The sequence below is a fragment of the Bos grunniens genome, chromosome 11 (genome assembly GCF_055505025.1).
Source record: "Bos grunniens cultivar Pamir isolate PY7600 chromosome 11, Bosgru_T2T1.0, whole genome shotgun sequence".
Taxonomy (NCBI): domain Eukaryota; kingdom Metazoa; phylum Chordata; class Mammalia; order Artiodactyla; family Bovidae; genus Bos; species Bos grunniens.
In genome coordinates this window covers 100,050,934-100,065,025 of record NC_141175.1, presented here as the reverse complement: position 1 = coordinate 100,065,025, position 14,092 = coordinate 100,050,934, and the positions used below count along the sequence as shown (strand labels likewise).

Here is a 14,092-nt window from a genome sequence, read left to right as displayed (position 1 = left end):
TGGCCCGCCAGGCTCCTCTGTCCATGGGGATTCTCCAGGCAAGAACACTGGAGTGGGTTGCCATGCCCTGCTCCAGGGGATCTTCCTGACCCAGGGATTGAACCCACGTCTCTTATGTCTCCTGCACTGGCAGGCGGGTTCTTGACCACTAGTGCTGCTGTTATGTTACTGTCTTTCTACCAAATGATGAAACTGTGTGATATTCCGCAGAAGAAGGAGAGTCCTATGCTGTTAACTGGGAATCATGATTGCCCAGCTTCTTTCATGTTTTCATACTACTTTTCCTATAGAAAGTATATAAACTTAGTTTCTGTAGAAAGTACACAATATTTAGCACATAAATCTAATTTTTAAAAGTACATAAGCTCAGTATGTCAACTTTATTCTCAGCTGGTTTCATGATGTTTTTCATAAGAGAGTGCTTATCCTAAGCTTAAAACTAAGGGTTGGTACAGAATTTAGTGGTGTCATTAACAGGGCCCCCCAAAAATCTGTTTTTCAAAGAGAATACTTAACATTTAAAATTCTGGATAAATGTGTATTAGTCAGGATTCTCCAGAGAATCAATAGGAATTGTGTGTGTGTGTGTGTGTACAGAGAGAGAGACTGAGGTTAATTGATTGATTGATTGAGGGAGAGATTTTAAGGAATTGGCTCATGCTGTTGTTTGAAAGGCTGTTAAGTTTGAAATCTGTGGGGCAAGGCTGCAGCTGGAGATTCAAATAACAGCTGATGTTGAGGTCTTGACTCTGAGTGCTGGAGACTTGGGTAGAATTTCTATGGTGCAGTCCAGAGGAGGGTGCTTTCTTCTTCAGGAAACCCTTTTTTTGTTCTTTAAGTCCTTCTGCTGATTGCATGAGGCCCACCCCCTCATACCGTGGGATCATCTACCTTACTGATAGTCTGCTGATTGTAAACACTGACACATCAAAATGCCTTTATAGCTGTTTTTAGGCTACTGTTTGATCAAGCAGCTGGGCACCATCGTCTAACTAAGCTGACACATAAAATTAACAATCACAGAACTCAATAAACTTTTACATCCATCATCCATTTTTTCATCTTTATGTAAAATGTGAATTTCCATACATTTTAATTTTGTTTTGAGTTTGTCAGAGGGTATAGCATCTGCTTATATCACACTATTGACATGATGTGTTATGGAGCAGGTGTGGATCGGGTAGGAAAAGGGTTCACCTTTTCACACCTGCTGCTGTGCTTGTCCAGCAGACTTGCCTGTGCTTAGAGGGACTGTGGCTGCTGGTCTTGATAATGAGTGTGGTGCAGATGCTCTTTCCCGTAAAAATCTGCTTGGCTGCAACCCAAAATAGATAAGTACGGTTCCCCCATCTTTTCATAATTGTTTTAAAAAACAGTCATCTCAGTCACACTTGCCAAACCTTCTCTTATATCATTTACGATGTGGACCTTCTCACTGACGACAGAGGGCGTGGCGTGGGAAAAAGGCAGATACACTGCTTTATGCTATAAAAAGTTACATTACAGAGAGTTACGGAAATGCTATCCCTTGCTTGTCATTCTTTCTAGGACATTAGCTATTTGCATAAATATTTGCATATTGCTGTTGCTGATACTCGTGTGTTGGGGTCCTGTGATAAGATAGGTGCGGTAGGCTCCATATACTTAAAAGTGAATCTGCATATTTGAAAAATTGGCACCTCGAAGAGGTAGTGCGTGTGTGCTAAGTCGCTTCAGTTGTGTCGGACTCTATGCGAGCCCATGGACGGTAGCCCGCCAGGCTCCTCTGTCCATGGGATTTCCCAGGCAAGAATACTGCAGTGGGTTGCCATTTCCTCCTCCAGGGGATCTTCCCAACCCAGGGATCGAACCCAGGTCTCTTAGTCTTCTGCATTGACAAGTGGATTCTTTACCATTAGCACCACCTGGGAAGCCCTAAGGAGATGGTGGAGAACTTGCAAAACAAGGTAACGCTATCCATGCATAATAATGATGGGGAAGGGTAGTGAGTGCATGTCAGCGAGATTGCACTGCAATTATGTTTAGAATTATGCTGCGTTACATATAATTACTATGTCACTTTTTGGATCAAGTGACAAAACTGTGTTTCATATTTTTAAGTTGTCACACTCCTCTTTGGCATACATATTGCAATTCCTTACTTCACTTTAAGCAAAAACACTAAGGAAAAATGACTGAGGTGAGAAGAGGTATGTCCTACAACAGAAATAGTATATGCAAGTTCCATTTATCTTCCTACTGCTGGTACAGTGATACCTGACATTATATCTGGGTGATTATTTTATTGTTTCTTTTATCCAAGAGAAAGATACAGACTTCATCAAAAAGATTCAATCTGGTTGAAAGTGTGTGTTTCCTAGTTGATAAAGCCACGAGATTTCACTAAACTCCAGAACTACTTGTCAACTTCATAGCTTCATAATCATCAGGCATTATACATTTGGTGGGATTTCCTGATGGTCAGATGGTAAAGAATCCACCTGCCAATGCAGGAGTCACAGGTTTGATACCTGGGTTGAGAAGATCCCCTGGAGAAGGAAATGGCACTCCTGTATTCTTCCCTGGGAAACCCCATGGACAGAGGAGCCTGGTGGGCTATAGTCCATGGGATTGCCAAGAGTGGGACATGACTTAGAAACTAAACAACAACAGTACATTTGTCAACTTATCCTGGGAAAATTCAAAGCATTGTTTGTGAAATCTGATGTATTGTGGCCAGGCAAATTATTGGCAAAATTGCCATTAGCTAGCTACAGTTAGCTAATACTGAAATCAGTGAAAATGATACAGTGGTGGATAGTTTTCTGGAAAGACTCTTTTAGAATTACTGGACATTACTGATGAAATTATTTTATTTAACGATAAGGGGGCTGAGACTCAGAGAAACCGTGTGATTTCTGTCTTCACACAGTTGATCACTGGCAGAACTAACCTAAGGTCCAAGCCTCTGGGTTTTGTTTATTGATGATCTTATCAACTACAGTGGATGAAAAGGCTGATTTTAGTTTTTACTATTAAATCTTTTAAAGTACAGTCTTTTAGTTGGATCTCAATAAAAGAACAAAGTAAACTTACGTTGGCTTTTTTTACCTTTCTGTTTGATCCTGACTTGTATGTACAGTCTGGTCTAATTCACTGTTTCCTTTATTTTTGTTTTAATCTCAAACGCATATTCTAAAATCCAGTTATGTTCAAATCTTGTTATTTGGATGGTTGCCCAAGCTTAGAGGGGTTGATCTAATTCTCAGGATTGTTTTCTGAAGTAGGACTGTGTACTTCGAAGTCCATTAAACAACTTCATTACCTCTCGATATCTGTCAGAATTCAGATTTTCTGGTTTGTTTCATGCTTAAATTTAGTCATAGTCCATTAATTTGCTAACATCGGGTGATGATGTGCTGAACGTAGATTAATTTTCAAGGTAACCCAACCCTTGAGTGAGTCAGTCATTTCTCTATGGCGTCCCCTTGGCCTTTAACCACACCCACCAAGGTGCTCCTTGTACCTAACTACAACTGTTCATAAATACTCGGTTTCTTCATTGTTTATTGCAGTTCCCCGAAGGCACAGACTGTGACCTACTCGTATTTGTATCACCAGCCCTTAGCATAGTGCCAGATACTTAGAAGATCCTTCAGCGTTTGTATGACATGACAATGCCAACTTGCAGTTTGTATTTTCAGCGATAAACTATTTTAACTTTATTACTTCCAAGGGGAAAAGGCTTCCTTATGAAGCAGAGTATATTGAACATAATTTCTGTTTTTTCCTGGTGAGTTGGAACAAACATGTGGCCGCAGGCCGGCCGCACGGCCTTCTTTGAGCTGCTCAGAAGTAGCACTTGTGATCTCACTGCTGGCCCAAGGGTGTCCACCCTTCTCCCCAGGTGCCCTCGCTCCTCCCACGCCCTCCTCCCCGTTTCCTTGATGAAGCAGGATCACCCACCGAGCCAGTTCAGACTTCAGTTCCTACGAAGACTTCCTTGCTGCCCTTGCCCCCTCTAACACGGAGGCTAGACCAGGCGCTCCTTTATAAAACCCATGCTTTCATTTGATAATTTTTATCACAGATTTTAAATATTTACTGCAGAATTATTTTGTTCATATACCCCTTCCCGATTGAACTCTAGGCTCCACAACTGTAATGCGTTTTATGTCTGACTCACCGTTGTTTCCACTGTTGACTGAATATTTTTGTACAATTAGTATTTCTTGAGAGTCTGCACTAACTAGACTGGACTGTGGTGCTGACACTGAGGCCTTGAATAGCCACTGATGTGTGTAGGAATTTTTAAACCTTTACTCAGTGGACCTCGTTTAGTCTTAAAATGGTTTTTTCATACTTCTGGTAATTTTTTTAGGTCTACAACATTGTTTTCATGTGTCAGCTCTCTTTCACCTTTATTGCCAATATTTATTTACTATTCTTTTCTGGTCTGCTCATTCTTGTCTTATAAAAAAAGGTAGGGGGATGTGAATGATATAAGACTAGAAGCAGGAAGGCAACTAGGCAAGGTGTTAGTCAGCAGCTCATGAAGCTGGAAGTAGCCAAAAACAAATAGCAACTGGAGAATGAGGGTTACTTTTGTCCCACAGTAAGAAGTTCAGTAGCAGCTGCTGTCATGACGCTGTCAGGGACCCTGGCCTTTCAAAGCCTTTTCTTCCACATCCTTGGCAGGTGGACAGCCCCTGTCATCTTCTCCTATCTTCAGGAGAACAGGCATGTCCCTGGAATTCTCCAGTAGATTTCTGCCAATGCTTCCCTTGTCACAACCAGGTCACATGGCCTTGCTGGGCTGAGGCTTGGAGTTGCTTCCTTCCCAGGCTCTGTGGCAGGGGAGGAGAGGAAGAGGAGAGCGGGAGTGGGGAGAAGAGTTCCGAGGGTTGATGGACCAACCTACAGGATCCTCCTCAAGGACCAGCATCTTGGTCCTCCCTGGACGTTATCAGGGCAGGACAAGGGCCGGGGCAACAAAGGCCAGAGGGACTGATGGGCATAAAGAATATTAAAGAGTTGACATGTAAATTAAAGAGTTAACATGTAAATTAAAGAGTTAACATGTAAATTTCGGAGCCAAACAGAGGAAATCTAGGGGCATCTAGGCTGATAAAGAAACTGCTCTCTGAATAAGATGTAATTCAGTTTATATAACATCAGTTCAGTTCAGTCCCTCAGTCATGTTTGACTCTTTGTGACGTCATGGACTGCAACACACCAGGCCTCCCTGTCCATCACCAACTCCCAGAGTTTACTCGTACTCATGCCCATTGAGTTGGTGATGCCATCCAACCATCTCATCCTCTGTCATCCCCTTCTCCTCCCACATTCAATCTTTCCCAGCATCAGGGTCTTTTCCAGTGAGTCAGTTCTTCCTATCAGGTGGCTAAAGTATTGGAGTTGCAGTTTCAGCATCTGTCCTTCCAAAGAATATTCAGGGCTAATTGCCTTTAGGATGGACTGGTTGGATCTCCTTGCAGTTCAAGAGACTCTCAAGAGTCTTCTCCAACACCACAGTTCAAAAGCATCAATTCTTCTGTGCTCAGCTTTCTTTATAGTCCAACTCTCACATCCATACATGACTACTGGGAAAACCATAGCTTTGACTAGACAGACCTTTGTTGGCAAAGTGATGTCTCTGCTTTTGAATATGCTGTTTAGGTTGGTCATAACTTTTCTTCCAAGGAGCAAGTGTCTTTTAATTTCATGGCTGCAGTCACCATCCGCAGTGATTTTGGAGTCCAAGAAAATAAAATCTGTCACTGTTTCCACTGTTTCCTCATCTATTTGCATGAAGTGATGGGACCAGATGCCATGATGTTAGTTTTCTGAATGTTAAGTTTTAAGCCAACTTTTTCAACCTCCTCTTTCACTTTTACTAAGAGGCTCTTCAGTTCCTCTTCACTTTCTGCCATAAGGGTGGTGTCATCTGCATATCTGAGGTTATTGACATTTCTCCCAGCAATCTTGATTCCAGCCTGTGCTTCATCCAGTCCAGCATTTCTCATGATGTACCCTGCATGTAAGTTAAATAAGCAGAGTGACAATATACAGCCTTGATGTACTCCTTTCCCAATTTGGAACCAGTCTATTGTTCCATGTCTGGTTCTATCTGTTGCTTCTTGATCTGCATACAGATTTCTCAGGAGGCAGGTCAGGTGGTCTGGTATTCCTATTTCTTGAAGAATTTTCCATAGTTTGTTGTGATCCATACAGTCAAAGGCTTTGGCATAGTCAATAAAGCAGAAATAGATGTTTTTCTGGAACTCTCTTGCTTTTTCAGTGATTCAGCAGATGTTGGCAATTGATCTCTGGCTCCTGTGCCTTTTCTAAATCCTGTTTGAACATCTGGAAGTTCATGGTTCACGTACTGTTGAAGCCTAGCTTGGAGAATTCTGAGAATTACTTTGCTAGCGTGTGCTGCTGCTGCTAAGTCACTTCAGTCATGTCTGACTCTGTGCAACCCCATAGATGGCAGCCCACCAGGCTCCCCCGTCCCTGGGATTCTCCAGGCAAGAACACTGGAGTGGGTTGCCATTTCCTTCTCCAGTGCATGAAAGTGAAAAGTGAAAGGGAAGTCGCTCAGTTGTGTATGGCTAGCGTTGAGATGAGTGCAATTGTGTGGTAGTTTGAGCATTTTTTGGCATTGCCTTTCTTTGGGATTTTTGGGATGAAAACTGACCTTTTCCAGTTCTGTGGCCACTGCTGAATTTTCCAAATTTGCTGGCATATTGAGTGTAGCACTTTCACAGCATCATCTTTTAGGATTTGACATAGCTTAGCTGGAATTCCATCACATCCACTAGCTTTGTTCATAAAGATGCTTCCTAAGGCCCATTTGACTTTGCATTCCAGGATGTCTGGCTCTAGTTGAGTGATCACACTATCATGATTATCTGGGTTACAAAGATCTTTTTTGTGCAGTTCTTCTGTGTGTTCTTGCCACCTCTTCTTAATATCTTCTGCTTCTGTTAGGTCCACACCATTTCTGTCCTTTATTGAGCCCATCTTTGCATGAAATGTTCCCTTGGTATCTCTAATTTTCTTGAACAGATCTCTAGTCTTTCCCATTCTATTGTTTTCCTCTATTTCTTTGCATTGATCACGAGGAAGGCTTTCTTCTCTCTCCTTTCTCTTCTTTGGAACTCTGCATTCAAATGGGTATATCTTTCCTTTCCTTTTCTCCTTCGCCTTTTGCTTTTCTTCCTTTCATAGCTATTTGTAAGGCCTCCTCAGACAACCATTTTGCCTTTTTGCATTTTTTTTCCCCTTGGGGATGGTCTTGATCACTGCCTCCTGTACAGTGTCACAAACTTCTGTCCATAGTTCTTCAGGCACTCTGTCTATCAGATCTAATCCATTGAATCTGTTTCTCACTTCCACTGTATAATCATAAGGGATTTGATTTAGGTCATGACCTAAATCAAATGGTCTAGTGGTTTTCCCCACTTTATTCAATTTCAGTCTGAATTTGGCAACAAGGAGTTCATTATCTGAGCCACAGTCAGCTCCCAGTCTTGATTTTGCTGATTGTATAGAACTTCTCCATCTTTGGCTGCAAAGAATATAATCAGTCTGATTTCGGTGTTGACCATCTGGTGATGTCCATGTATAGAGTCCTCTCTTGTGTTGTTGGAAGAGGGTGTTTGCTATGACCAGTGTGTTCTCTTGGCAAAACTCTGTTAGCCTTTGTCCTACTTCATTTTGTACTCCAAGTCCAAATTTGCTTGTTACTCCAGGTATTTCCTGACTTCCTACTTTTGCATTCCAGTCCCATGTAATGAAAAGGACATCTTTTTTGGGTGTCAGTTCTAGAAAGTCTTGTAGGTCTTCATAGAACCATTCAACTTCAGCTTCTTCAGCGTTACTGCTTGGGGAATAGACTTGGATTACTCTGATATTGAATGGTTTGCCTTGGAAACGAACAGAGATCATTCTGTCATTTTTGAGATTGCCTCCAAGTACTGCATTTAGGACTCTTTAGTTGACTATGATGGCTACTCCATTTCTTCTAAGGGATTCTTGCCCACAGTAGTAGATATAATTACTAAATAACATACAGTCAAGGTAAAACGGTCACTTTCCTCCAGACAATAAATATTATTTTAGTGTATTTCTTTCTATCCCTTTTTACATGCATATTGTACATTGTTTTGATCATTATAAACACAAACATATATCTCACTTTTTAATTTTTAAGTTAGCTAATATTTCTCCATGTTTGTGCCTAATAGTTTCTCAGATTTTAAATGTTAGTTGCCACCTCCACATTAAAAATAATTTTGTGTGTGTAACATTTGTCATAATTTGTGTTAGTTCTTTGGATTATATTTACATATATGTGAATCAAAAGATAGGAATAAAATTGCATTTTTATTATTTTACCAAGGTGCCAAATTGCTTGCCAACCAGTATTGTACCGTGAAATATTTCAACTAAGAAAATATGGTAGGAAGACAGAAATATGAGAATCAGGAGGAAAGGGCCTGTTTTGAAGTGAAGACTGGGGATTTAGTTTGGATTTAGACACATTAAGTTTGGGTTGATAGTGGAATACCAGTTTGAAATAATTCAGCAAGTAGCTTGATGTGCAGGACTGCCAACTGATTTAGAAGACTTTAATTAGCATGACAGATACCAAGAATTGCAGAGATGGTTTTTGATACAATATGGTCTTTAAGAGAGGTCATAGTAAAGAAGGTGGTAAAATATCAGTTATACTCAGGAGAAGGAAAGAAGCAAAGACGGTCCAGGAAGGAGAAAGAGAGAGAAGCAGGGAGAGTCGAGGCAATGGCTGGCTGGTGTGCTGTCAGAGGGGTCTGCACAGGCACCAGTCTTGGGAAGGACGAGGCTGACCTCAGTGCAGGCGTGGAGTGGATGAGGATAAGAGGCAAGAGGGGTTGGCAATACCCCGATGGTGCAGAGGTTCTGCTGAGCCCTGGTAGCTCCCTCGCCACCAAGGGGAGGCCCGTGAAGCCAGCTCCGTTGAAATCTAGATCCGCAGGTACTGCTGGCTTGGCCTGAGACCCCAGCCCTTCTGCTCTGTGTCCCCCTTCTGTGCACGGGCCATCCCCTGGGGCTGAGCTCAGGGCCCAGCTCTCTCTCCCTGGCAGTGCTTTTTCTCCGTCATTTTCTTGCACATTCTGACATTGGATCCTCCTGGGAGCCAAGCCCTACCCCAGGCTTCTCCTCCTCTTCTCCCGAGAGAGGTCAGAAGGCAGTGATCCTCCTCAAGGGGCAGGGCAGCAGAAGGACAGAACGTGAAACCTCACACCAGGTGTCCGGGGAGCCGGGCAGCGAGGAAGTGGAGACCTTTGCCTTTAGCCAACCCTAGGCCTTGGGAGAGCAACTCAAAGAGCACAGCCTTTTAGAAAGCTGCAGGTCCCCACAAAACAGCCCCACGCTTTACTCTGCAGGGCAAACTAAACCATAAAAATGCATGCCCTTGTACTGGACAGCTTGAAGCAGTGAACACTGAAGTAAGATTTGAGTCTAGGGTTAATATAAATGCTTAAACAATTGAGGAGACAGATCAACATGTCCTAGGAAATTAATCTCATTGGAATGTCTCCGCCCACACCCCCGCATTCTACTTGCAATTCTAGTATGCTAGTATAGCGTATCTTATTTGCCATTTCTTTTGTTTGTATACGATGATTCTGGACATTGTCATAAATTTACAAGATAGTTTTAAATACTTCTGCTCTGTGTTAGTTGTGTAGGGAAAAATAAAGCATGCTCTGCAAAGTTTAATAGAAAATACAATTCAGTCTTTCTTTTTTTTTCTTTTCTGGTCACAAATGTCAAGTACCTAGTTATTTGGAAATACCTTCTGTGCTCAGTTGCTCAGTTGTGTCTGACTCTCTGCGACCCCATGGACTGTAGCCTGCCAGGCTCCTCTGTCCATGGGATTCTCCAGGCAAGCATACTGGAGTGGGTTGCCATGCCCTCCTCCAGGGGATCTTCCCACCCCAGGGATCAAACCCAGGGATAGAATCCACATCTCCCGCATTGGCAGGTGCATTCTTCACCACTGCGCCATGTGGGAAGCCCCTATAAACAAGACTGTTTGGTCATTTACATCAGTGTACCTTGGCTTCCCTTCCCAGAGGACAGTCTGCATGCAACCTGGACAGAGGGTGTTGGTAATATCTGTGATGCTGTCAGCTACACACGCAAGTAGAAACCCCCTCTAATGAAAGGACACCTCCTGGCACCGTCGACCAGGGTTTCTCAGCCTTGGCATGTGGACACTGGGGCCAGATGACTGTGCTGGGAGGACGGTCCTGTGTGTTGTAGGACATTTAGCAGCATCTCTGGTCTGTACCCACTAGATGTCAGAGGTACCTCTTGGTGTGACCATCAAAAACATCTCCAACCATTGCCAAATGTCCTGGGGTATCTAGATGGGCACAGAACCGCCTCAGTGAGAACTTCTGGGACACTCTAGACATTCATCCCCAAGACTTCTGACCCAGGGCCCAAGCTCCTCTTGAGAATTATACCTGTATTATCCAAACTCTGTGTCCAATTCCAAGTCTGGACCCCAAATAATGCTTAGTTTCCTCTGTCTTCTTTTACATTGGATATTTAAACCAGAAAGGAGCAAGAAGACCATCTTGGCCTCGATTTTATCTTTAACTAGCATCGCTTCTGCCTCAGGCTTCAGGCTTCAGGCTTTTTTGAGAAAACAGTATAAAGTAGATTTGATGGAAAAAAAAAAATTGTTGAGTGTTTGCTGTATGTTGGGCACTGTTCTGGGTGCTCTAGAGCCAGCCCTAAATTCTTGCCCTCATGGGGCTTTCACTGCAGTGGGAAGCAAAAAATAAACCAGTCACATACTTGGAGAGAAATAAAAGGAGAAAGAGTGTGTGTGGAGGGGACCTCAGCATTAACTGCGGTGAGAGGGAGTCTGCACAGAAAAGGTGATGTCTGTTTTGAGTTGACAGCTCTGAGTTGAATGGGGCTGCCACCAGCTAAACTGTCACAGTTTCCTGACCCCTCTTTTGGGAACTAGGTAAATGCTGTTCAGAGTGCTCAGCACAGGGACTGGCTCTTGGTACAGGTTCTGTGGGCGTTACAAGCTGGGCTTTCCGTCAGCATGTCTGCGTTCACTGTCTGGAGATGTGACTTCCTATCTCTGGTCTCCCCCAGATTCACCTCACTTGTCTGTGAAAGGAAGATAAGCTTAATATCAACCTCATACAGTGGTTAAAATAGAAAGAGAGAATAGTACAAATGCTTAGCATAGTGGTTGCCATGTCTTTGGTATTCAATAAATGTCAGTCATTCTTGATATGCTATACTAACTTACAACACCCTAAAGAAGTCATCCCCAAGGCATGTCACTTCATCCTAGCTTCTCCCTAGTGGAATGCTCTCTGCTCTCTGAGTGCATGCGTGTGTGTGTATGACCACATCAAGCATTTGGTACAGTTTCTGGTCATGAATAAGGACTTCATAAATAAAGCTCATTATTAATGTCATGATCCCCATCATCCTAGTACATGAGAGTTAATATTACCACATGTACTGGCCAAGATTGGCTACTATTTATGTGACAATGTTGATGAAAATGGACTCAACAAACACTGTGTGTATTCAGTGTTCTAAGTTCTGGGAAACAACAGTGAACAAAAGAGTTGGAAATCCCTGCTCATGGGGTTGCCATTCTAGTGAGGGGAGGCAGAAAAAGTGACATAAAGGGAACCAATTTTATAGTACATTGGAAGAGGACAGGTGTCCAGAGAAACGTAAGATAGGGAAAGGACCTGGAGACTAAGGGGCCTGGGGGTGCGGAGGTGGAGGAGATATGAGCTCTGTTATGTGAGGTGTCTATCAAGGTCTTTGGACCATTTTTTTTAAGGTGTTTGTTTTCTTATTGTTGAGTTTTAACAGTGCATTATGTACTTTAGATCAGTGTTTTTATCTGTTGTCTTGTGCAAATATTTTATTCCAAGCTGTAGTTTGTCTTTTCATTCTTTTGGCATTGTCTTTTACAGATCAGATGCTTTTAATTTTAATGCAATCCAACTTATCAATTATTTCTTTCATAGATTGTTTCTTTGGTGTTGTATCTAAAAAGTCACCACTATACCCAAGGACATCTAAAAAGTCATCACCATACCCAAGGTTTTCCCTGTAATAGCTTTTAAAGATTTTATAGTTTTATACTTTACTTTTAGGTCTGTGAGTCTGTGATCCATTTTTAGTTAATTTTTGTGAAGAGTGTAAAGTCTGATTCTAGATTCCTTGTTTCCTGCATGTAGATGTCCACTTGTTTGAGCAGCATTTCTCTGCTCCATTTTATTATCTTTGCTCCTTTGTCAGATGTCAGTTGATTATACTTCTGGGGGTCTATTCCTAGGTTCTCTGTTCTGTGTCATTGATCTGGGTATGTCTATTTCTTTGCCAGTACCACACTATCTTAATTACTCTAGCTTCATGGTAAATCTTGAAGCCGGGTAGTGTCAGTCCTCCCACGGTGATTTTCTTCTTCAGTGTTTTATTATTCTAGGTCTTTTGCTTCTCTGTATAAATTTTAGAATCAATTGTCTGTATCTACAAAATAACCTGCTGGAACTTTGATTGGAGTTGTACTGAATGTCTGCTGCTGCTGGTAAGTCGCTTCAGTCATGTCCGACTCTCTGCGACCCCATAGACGGCAGCCCACCAGGCTCCCCCGTCCCTGGGATTCTCCAGGCAAGAACACTGGAGTGGGTTGTCGTTTCCTTCTCCAATGCATGAAATGAAAAGTGAAAGTGAAATCCCTCAGTCGTGTCCGACTCTTAGCGATGTCATGGACTGCAGCCTACCAGGCCCCTCCGTCCATGGGATTTTCCAGGCAAGAGTACTGGAGTGGGGTGCCTGAATGTCTAGATCGAGTTAAAAAGAACTGACAGCCTGATAATGTTATCTTACTCCTCTAGACATGGAACATCTCTCCATTTATTTAATTATTTTCTTTTGTTCATCAGATTTATAGTTTTGTTCATATAAATCTGATATATATTTTGTTAGATTTAAACCTAAATATTTATTTTGGAGGGCTCTAATTTAAATTATAAGTTTTTAATTTCAAGTTCCACTTGTGTATTGCTGGAATGAAAAAAATTTTTTTTGTATATTAACCTTGTATCTTGCAACCTTGTTATAATCACTCCAGCAATTTTTTTTTTTATGGATTCTTTCAGATTTTCTTCATAGACAATCATATCATCTACAAAGACAGCTTTATTTCTTCCTTCTCCATATGTTTACCTTTTGTTTCCTTTTCTTATCTAATAGCATAATTAGGATTTCCAGGGCAGTTGAAATGAGTGGTGAGAGGAGACATCCTTGTCTTATTTCCGAAGTTAGTGGAAAACTTTCCAGTTTCTCACCATTAAGAATGATACTAGCTGTCTGTGAGTGCTTACAGGGTTTCCTAAATATACATTATCAACTTGAGGAATTTCCCCCTCATTCCTAGTTTACTGAGAGTTTTTATCATGAACTGGTGTTGGATTTTGTCAAATATTTTTTCTACATCTACTGATACAATCATGTGATTCTTCTTTTTTAGCCTTGTTGATGTGGTGATGTGATGGGTTATATTAACTAATTTCTGTATGTTGAAGGTGCCTTGAATACCTGGGATAAAGTCTACCTGATCATCATGTATAATTACGCGTTGTTGGATTCAGTTAGCTAATATTTTGTTGATGATTTCTGCATCTATGTTCATGAGAGATTCTGAGTGTAGTTTTCTTTCCCTATAAATGTCTGGTTTTGATATTAGGATAACACTGGCCTCATAGAATGAGTTAGAAAGTATGACATCTGCTTCTTTCCCTCTGGGATATTGTAGAGAGAGAACTGGTATAATTTCTTCTTTAAATATTTGGTAGAATTTAACAGTAAACCCATATGGATTGAATCCATGGATGTGGACCTGATGGATTAGGAGGGACAACTGCATATTTATTGAAAAATTCCACGTATCAGTGGACCCATGCAGTTCCAACCCATTCCAGGGTTTCAACTGTGTATCCAGTTGATTGATGACCTTGTTGAGCCTGGCTGTGTCCTTTCTGATTTTCTGCCAGATGGATCT

The 14,092-nt window shown here is 41.8% G+C and overlaps 1 protein-coding gene across 8 annotated transcripts in view; it reads left to right on the top strand.

The window, feature by feature from the left end:
• TMEM182 (transmembrane protein 182) overlaps nt 1-14,092 on the top strand; it is a 67,148-nt gene that overhangs the window by 20,515 nt on the left and 32,541 nt on the right. The window lies entirely within an intron of this gene.